This window comes from Nelumbo nucifera, chromosome 1 (genome assembly GCF_055504915.1).
Source record: "Nelumbo nucifera cultivar China Antique chromosome 1, China Antique-T2T, whole genome shotgun sequence".
Lineage (NCBI taxonomy): Eukaryota > Viridiplantae > Streptophyta > Magnoliopsida > Proteales > Nelumbonaceae > Nelumbo > Nelumbo nucifera.
In genome coordinates, this window is record NC_142649.1 from 24,265,362 (window position 1) to 24,275,034 (window position 9,673).

Below are 9,673 nucleotides of genomic sequence, written 5' to 3' on the forward strand. Positions count from 1 at the left end.
GGGACACCATGGCAATGGTGTGCATTCAGCCATGGTGTGCGCAAGAGCCACAGTTTTGTATGCCCTTAGCTTCAATCAAGAATGATGTACTTTATGAGTTTATTGTAAATGAATAAAAGTGCATATTTGATTCATGTTCCCTTGGTATGTTTCTGTGTAATACTCTTAAACTGGATACTTAATGAGACTCATGTTACTTTAGAACGTTCACAGCCAGTGGATCAGTCTTGGGAGACCTATCCTGACAAGGCTGACACTGTAGTGCCACCAAGTCGGTTGGGGTGGCCTGTCTCAGCTGCCAGGGTGAGACCCTAGGCACATACAGTGTAGGATTAATAAAACCTTTGAACCGGACCAGATTTCCAGTATTGCCATGGACCTTAGAGATAGATGGGCAAAACTGGAAAGTTACACCTAACCCCTAGACTCGATTATGATACTACACTAGATGTCGGATTGGGCTGTCTTTGATGTACCAATCAGTGAGATCCTTAACGAGGGTCAAAACCTGGGTATGTTTGGACAGCAGTTTGGAAGGCTGATGTGTAGATCAATGTTTGGGTCCCACGCCATACAAGGAAGCCCAACTGGGCAGCAGTTTGGAAGGCTAATTGAGTACATAACCTTAAATGGGCCTTAAGCCCATTTCGAACTGGGCTGATTTTATCAGTCAAATTAAAGGGGGCGAATTCTGAGATGGATCAGCTGATAGGATTGGGCTTAGACCCTATCCACTTAGAGAGTCCAAGATCTTAATGAGATTTAGATCTAGAAACCTCCTAATTAGATTAGGAAATGGCTGATCTGATTTGCAAATAAGATAAGGGTTATCCCTTATCACTTAAAGGGACTTCTAACCCAAATATGATTTGGATTAGCAACTCCTAATGAGATTAGGACCTGATCCCTTTAAGATTATGAAAGAAGAAAGGGGCGAACACAGTTTTGTGATTTTGATGTTCAATTCTCTTTAGAGCTAAAAATTACAGAAAGAGAGATTTTCTGCACCCTGCGAATTCTCTCCTGCCGTCGCCATTGCCTTTAGTTCGATCTCCAGTTCTTGGGAGAAATCAAGATCTGATCTTGATTCCAATCTTTTGGGAAAAGATAGGTTGGAGCTGTACCCACAAGCCATCCAGTCGATCCTTGCGAAGGGTCAAGTTCTTTTGGAAGAACGTTGCTGATTCTGCTCCATCCTTCACTGCGCCATTTTCAGTGGGAGCAGATTTTGGATCCTTCCTTGGGCGTGAACACCTTCATTGGGAGACATTGATTCTCTGTATCAGGTATATCCTCCCTCCTACTTCTTTTGGTTCAGATCTGATTTGGTTCTTGATTCAAGATTGATCCTTGAAAATATGTTTTCTAAAATAGGGAATTCGATTCCCTACAAAGATGGGAGAAATTTTTTTGAAATTCGCCCTATCCATTCCGCAAGATTTGGGCGTCCATGTGATGGATATCCCATCCCTTCAGTGGTATCAGAGCCAAGTTCAAATCTTGAATCAATTTAATTCAGATCTGAACCTGCACAAATGGGCAGAAGGTCTTCTACCCGATTTGTGCAGATATGGGTTTTGGGAAATTTATTACCAAAATTATTGGGCGAATAATCTGAAATTAATTTTATATAAATCTGATTATTGTTTAGAATAGTTCTTTATAATTTTCTTGATTTATGGGCTGTTCGTACAAGAGGAGATCGAATTCTTGGTTTGCGCAGGGAACCTGCAAGATTTGTAGTTTCTTGATTTATTCATTACATTTGGTCTATAAATATATATTTTTTTATTTTTAGACTCAATGTATTAGGTATTTGATCTGATGTAATTATAATAGAAATTAGGTTTTCTATTTAATTTATTTTTGGATCGAAGATGGCGGCGCAAGGAAGGAGATTTCGCAGATGGGACATTCGCTACCTGTGATTTGCAGTTTATGAAACTGCATTCTGTGATCTAACCTCTGTTTTGCAGGATGGATTGTACGGACAGCCCTGGATTAACTGATTCTTGTTTTCTTTTATCAGTTCTTTAATTTCAGATTATTTTCTTGAATTAAAGATTTAATTAAAGATCAAACCCTAGACCCATTCGAACCAAGATTGGTCCAAATTATTTGGACCGAATCTAGGGTTTATTCAAGGCTGAAAGTCAGCCCTATTTCTCCCACAAATGGGCCTAAGGATTGATGTTTAATTAAATGGTTAATTTGGCCCAACCTGTAAGGCCCAGTTTTAAACTGTTAAAACTGCCAAGAGCCCACTTCAAAGGAACAAGCTATATGGGCCGAACTGGGTAACCCTGATTCAGCCCATATACCTAGATGATATTAATTGTTAATATTATGAATTAAAATGGGCTTCAAATGGGCCATTACAGATAATTAATTGATTGGATCAATTCCTTCCTGCATGTGATGTATGGATGAGTGTGATGTGCTACGTTCATGGGCCATAAGTGCTTGGCCCATGCAGATTCGATAGTGGCTCTTGTGCACACCATGGCTGAAGGCACATCATTGCTATGGTGTCCCTACTGGTCATTTGATGACCTCCCTCAATGGTGGGCCCCACACCTCCTGAAGAGGTTACGTGCGGAACCCTAGCCGATTTAGGCCCATCGAAATCTGGCTTTATGAAAGTCAGTGGGAGCCACTCTGGTTTGACCAAAAATAAACTAGGGCATAATTCTTGTTCCCTCCAATAAATATGAGTGCATGTGATAGGGAAATTCATGTCATGAACTCTCTAAAGGCCTTCCATCATTAGCATGGGGATGGGTCCTTCAGTAATGAGGAAATGCACCAGAAAATGGGCTATTCATTTGCTGTTGGGCTTGTCTAAGTGTTTCAAAAGATGATAGGGGCGTCATAGACCGATGTGGGAGGGGCTTCACCAGAAAATGGGAACTCTCTCACGGTACCTTGGCGTTCACGAATATGATGGGTGAGCACTCACTGGATAGAAAGGTTTACCTGAAAATGGCTCTGAACCTTGTCTGGCAGAGGCCAAAGGGAAAACTCATATGATGAGTGGATGTGATCCTTCACAGAAAGGTGGTGGAGTTTTGCAGCTGAAACAGTTGGCTCCATGCACCCTATGTGGTTTCCCACATTTCCAGAGACAAGTTGCTGTCTCCGTCCCTGAGCAGGAGGGAAAACTCAGAGATGAAAAAATGGGAATGGAACATAGATTAAAATCCATATCTATGACTTGAACATGAATCAAATAAGGTTGTGGACTGATATTTGTTGTTTTATCAGAAATGGCAAACAGACAATTTGCGAAGCTTCTTGATGACAACAAGCTTAGGGGCCCAAACTATGCCGACTGGTACCATAACCTAATGCTGGTTTTAACATCTGAAAAATTGGACAAGGTAGTCAAGTCTCCTGCCTCGGAACGTCCGGGTGATAGGGCTTCTGAAGCCCGTAGGAGAGAATTCCAAGATTGGGAGGATAAAAACTCCCTAGCCCGCTGCTATGTCGTTGCTTCTTTGGACAACTCAATACAGAGGCAGTTCGATCAGATCGAACTCGCTAAGGACATATTGGACAGTCTAAAAACAATTTATGAAGAGTAGAACCGTTCTACTCGGCAGAAGGTCTTGAAAATGTTCATGACCACTCAAATGTCCAAGGGGTAGAAAGTTCACGACCATTGTCTTCGGATGATGGGTTACATTAACGAGCTGGAAGCCCTTGGATTCGGGCTAGATCTTGGAACTCAAGTAGATGCCATTCTAAACTCCTTGCTTCAATGGGTTCATATTAAACTACAATATGAACAAGCTGAATGTCAGTGTCCAAGAGCTGAGCAATATGTTGCAAAGGGCCGAGGACTTACTTAAGAAGGATGAGCCTGTGGTGATGCTTGTTGAAGCTAACAAAACGGGCAAGAAAAAGAGGAAGGCAAAGAAGCCTCAGAAGAAGACTACCAAGCCCAAGAAGCAGAAGAAGGACAGGACAGCAGATGCATGTCACTTCTGCAAGCAAACCGGCCACTGGAAGAGGAACTATCCTCAGTACCTGGAATCCAAGAAAGGTAATTTCGAATCTTGCATCATAGAAACTAACTTATTGGTGGCTTGTACGTCCTGGTGTATTGACTCCGGGGCTTCAACTCATGCGTGTAACTCACTGCAGGGGTTCAAGGTAAGCAGAAGGTTGAATTGAAGGGATGAGAGATCCATCCTATGGACGCCCAAAGATTGCGGAATAAGGGGCAAATTTCAAAAAATTTATCTCTCCCTTCAACTGGGAATCGTATTCCCTATTTAGAAAATCATATTTTCAAGGATCAATCTTGAACCATAAACTGAACCAGATCTGAACCAAAAGGAGTGGGAGAGGATTATACCTGATACGGAGAAATACTATCTCCCAATGGAGGTGTTCACGCCCAAGGAAGGATCCAAAATCTGCTCCCACTGAAGATGGCGCAGTAAAGGATGGAGCAGAATCAACAACGTTCTTCAAAAGAACTTGACCCTTCGCAAGAATCAACTGGACGATTTGTGAGTACAGCTCCGACCAATCTTTTCCCAAAAGATTGAGATCAAGATCAAATCTTAATTGCTCCCAAGAACTGGAGATCGAACTGAAGGAATGGCAATGGCAGGAAGGTGGCAACAGGAGAGAATTCGCAGTATGCAGGAAATCTCTCAATCTCTCTTTTTTTAAGAGAAGAATGCTGTTGATAATGATAAAAGGCTGCCGCCCCCTTCCCCTTTTATAATCTCAAAGGGATCAGCTCCTAATCAGATTAGGAGTTGCTAATCCAAATCATATTTGGGTTAGAAGTCCCTTAGTGATAAGGGATAATCCTTATTTTATCTGCAGATCAGATCAGCTATCTCCTAATATAATTAGGAGGTTTCCAGATCTAAATCTCATTTAGATCTTGGACTCTCTGAGTGGATAGGGTCTAAGCCCAATCCTTTTAGCTGACTGAAAGAATGGTAGGATCCATCGAATGGACGCCATAAAGGTTGCGGAATGGGCGGGCGAATTTCAAAAATTTTCTACCTTCTCCCAACTGGGAATCATATTCCCTAAATTTAGAATACAATATTAAAGGATCCTACTTGAACCATAATCAAACCAGATCTGTACCCAAAAATAAATGGGAGGAATATACCTGATCCGGAGAAGCACTATCTCCCAAAGTTGGTGTTCACGCCCAAAGAATGCTCCAAGATCCGTTCCTACTGAAGATGACACAGCCGTGGATGGAACAGAACCAGCAGGGTGCGTCCTACACACTGGATCCTTCACAAGAATCCACTGGAAGTACTAAACACTGAATCCTTTTCAATCTTTCTTGCAAGACTGATGTCAAGAACAGATTTCTTGACTCTCTTTTTCTGCAAAGATCTAATCTTGCAATGGTAGATAGCGGCAGCAGGAGGAGATCTCCAAAATTGAAAAGGCTGAACTGCTTTTCTCTTTTTCTAGAGAATATGAAATCTGATCTCTATTCGCAGGAACCTTTCTTGCGATTTTCCTTGGTTCGAAATCTGTTGTATTTCTCTCCTTCTTGGTTCGTTTTTCTCCTCCTTTCTTCTTGATTAAGAAACCTCCTTATTAGGAGTTATCCCAATCCAAATCAGTAGTTGGATAGGGGATAATCTTAATCCTTTCTGCAGATAGAGTTAGCTTACTCCTGATCTTAGATCAGGAGGTTACCAGATTCAAATCTAACTTGAATTTGGTCTCTAAGAGTGGATAAGGCTAAAGGCCCAATCCTTTTACTAACTTCAATCTCAAATTCGCCCCATGGATGGGTGATCATATCAGCCCACCTCGAAATGGGCTTTTGGCCCATTAAGTGTTCAGTGTCTAATTACATTCCAATCTGCTGCCCAGTTGGGCTTCTTTGTATGGCATGGGACCCAAGCATTGATCTACACACCAGCCACATGGGTTCGGCCCAGCCTTTAATACAAGGCCCAGCCGAATTCACTGAAAAACTCAATGAACCCCTTGAGTCCATCATATGGACCCTATGGGCCCAACACTTACATTAAGTGGTCCCTGGGCCAAGCCATCTTATAAAAACCCAGGGACTGTGGGCAGGTGCAAGATTAGCCCATCAGGTATTATCCTAAATGGTCTTACACTTAACCTCTCAGCCCTTAATGATCAAGCACTGCCCGACAAGAGAGGACCTCTCCCTCGGCTGCAAGGAACAGTGCCGCACTTCCCTCTCACATGAACCCGGGAATTAAAACCATTTGCAAACATTTTGAAACCGTACATATAAATATAAGTATATTAATTTTGCAAAACAAAATTCCAACGATTGAAATCAACTGCCGGCAGTTTGGTTTCCATCAGAGAGAGTGCATTCCCGATCATTACCCTTTGTCCGACAAAGTGGCTGATTCTGTCACTATGACCACCCACTCAGATGAATTCTCAAACTGCCCCAACATACCCAGGTTTTGATCCCCGCTAAGGATCTCACTAATTGGTATATCAAAGACAGCCTGATCCGACACCTAGTGAAGTGTCATAATCGAGTCTAGGGGTCAGGTGTAACTTTCTAGTTTTGCCCATCTATCTCCAAGGCCCAGGGCAAGACTGGAAATCTGGTCCGGTTCAAGGATTCAAGTAATCCCATACTGCATGTGCCTCGGGTCTTACTCTGGTGGCTGAGACAGGCCATCCCAACACTTGGTGCCACACCAGCATCAGCCTTGGCAGGATAAATCTCCCCAGACTTATCCAACGGCTGTGAACATTTAAAACTAACATGAATCTCTATAAATGTCCAGTTTTAGAGTTTTGCCCAGAATTAAACCAAACGACATGAATCAAACATGCACTTTATTTATTTCCACTAAATAACAAAAGTACATCAAATCAGATTGAAGCTAAGGGCATACATAAACTGTCTAACACTGACCCACTTCAGAATTCACCCCCTTTAAATGACTGATCAAATCAGCCCAGTTCGAAATGGGCTTAAGGCCCATTTAAGGTTATGTACTCAAAAAGCCTCCAAACTTCTGCCCAGTTGGGCTTCCTTGTATGGCGTGGGACCCAAGCATTGATCTACACATCAGCCACATGGGTTCAGCCCAGCCTTTGTTACAAGACCTGGCCGAATGCACTGCTGAAGACAGTGTACCCCCTGAAACCCATCAAATGGGCTCTATGGGCCCAACACTTACACTAAGTGGTCCCTGGGCCAAGCCACCTTGTAACACCCAGGGACTGTGGGCAGATGCAAGATTAGCCCATCAGGTGTTATCCTCAATGGTCTTACACTTAACCTCTCAGCCCATAATGATCATACACTGCCCGACAAGAGAGGACCTCTCCCTCGGCTGCAAGGAACAGTGTTGCACTCTCCACTTATATCGATCCCGGGAATTAAAACCTTTTGCAAACCTTTTAGAAACCATATATACTTTTATATCTCATATAAAATATACTTTGCAAAAAAAGCAAATTTCAACAATTGAAATCGGCTGCCAGCAGTCTTGGCTTCCAGTAGTGAGAGTGCATCCCTGATCATTACCTTTGTCTGACAAAGGGGCTGATCCTGTCACTATGATCACCCACTCAGATGAATTCTCGGACTGTCCCAACATACCCAGGTTTTGACCCCCGCTAAGGATCTCACTGATTGGTACATCAAAGATAGCCCAATCCGACACCTAGTGCAGTATCATAATCGAGTCTAGGGGTCGGGTGTAACTTTCTAGTTTTGCCCATCAATCTCCAAGGTACAGGGCAATACAGGAAATCTGGTCCAGTTCAAAGATTCAATTAATCCTACACTGTATGTGCCTAGGGTCTCACCCTGGCAGCTGAGACAGGCCACCCCAACCGACTTGGTGGCACCACAGTGTCAGCCTTGTCAGGATAGGTCTCCCCAGACCGACCCACTGGCTGTGAACATTCTAAACTAACACGAGTCTCATTAAGTGTCCAGTTTAAGGGTATTACATAGAAACATACCAAGGGAACATGAATCAAATATGTATCTTTATTCATTTACAATAAACTCATAAAGTACATCATTCTGATTGAAGCTAAGGGCATACAAAACTGTCTAACAGCTCCCACTTGCACTTAGGTCCAATCAGGTACTAGCTGGAGTTCCATGCTTTCCACGTATTTCTCAAACACTTTCTGTGATAGTGGCTTTGTCAATGGGTCTGCTACATTTTCCACTGATGCTACCTTCTGAATCAGGACGTCCCCTCTACCAACAATCTCCCGCAGTACGTGGTACTTCCTCTCGATGTGCTTCGACTTCGAGTGGGCTCGTGGCTCCTTAGCCTGAGCAATGGCTCCATTGTTGTCACACAACAATGGGATGGGTGAAGTGCTGGACGGAACAACTCCCAACTCGTGAACGAACTTCTTCATCCACATAGCTTCTTTGGCAGCCTCACTTGCAGCAATGTATTCGGCCTCGGTCGTGGAGTCTGCAGTGGACCCCTGTTTGCTGCTTTTCCAGCAAACAGCACACGATCCTATCGTGAAAGCATATCCAGATGTAGACTTTCTATCATCTGGGTCCGACTGGAAATCGGCTTCTGTAAACCCCTGGATCTGTAGTGAGCTACCGTCGAACACCAGACAAAACTCTTTTGTCCTTCGAAGGTACTTAAGTATGTTTCTCACAGCAGTCCAATGCTCCTACCCTGGGTTGGCCTAAAATCTGCTTACTACACTCACTGCCTAAGCAATGTCAGGACGAGTGCATAGCATGGCATACATGATGCTCCCTACGGCAGAGGCATAGGGAACGTCTTTCATGCCATCAATCTCCTCAGAAGTCTTGGGAGACATCTTCTTGGAGAGAGTGACTCCGTGCCTGAAAGGAACATTTCCTTTCTTGGAGTTTTCCATGCCGTATCTCTTGACTATTTTATCAATGTAAGCAGATTGGGATAATCCTATTATCCGCTTCGATCTATCTCTATAGAGTCGAAGACCTAGTATATAGGAGGCTTCTCCAAGATCTTTCATGGAGAATTGCTGTGAAGGCCATAATTTCACCATAGTTAACATTCCTACATCATTCCCAATGAGTAGAATGTCATCTACATATAGAACCAAGAAGGTAACCTTATCTCCACTGAACTTCCTGTAGACACAGGGTTCATCCGGATTCTGCTCGAAGTCAAACGATTTGACAGCAGAGTCAAAACGGATGTTCCAACTTCTAGAAGCTTGCTTAAGTCTATAAATGGATCTATTAAGTTTACATACCATGTTTTCCTGACCTGCAGCAATGAAGCCTTGCGCCTGCTGCATATAGATATCTTCAGTAAGATCTCCATTCAGGAATGCAGTTTTGACATCCATCTGCCAAATCTCATAATCATGGTATGCTGCTACAGCTACCAAGATCCTAACGGATTTAAGCATGGCCACAGGCTTAAAGGTTTCCTCATAATCGATGCCTTCTTTCTGAGTGTACCCTTTCGCCACTAAACGATTCTTGAAGGTCTCAATCCTGCCATCGGGGCCCTTCTTCCTCTTGTAAATCCATTTGCAACCGATTGCTTTTACCCCGGAGGGTAGATCTACTAGTGTCCAGACTCCATTGGCCTCCATTGAGTCCATCTCTGCTCTCATGGCCTCCACCCACTTCTGGGAATCTATGTCCAACATAGCTTCCGCGTAAGTCACGGGATCCTCCTCACTA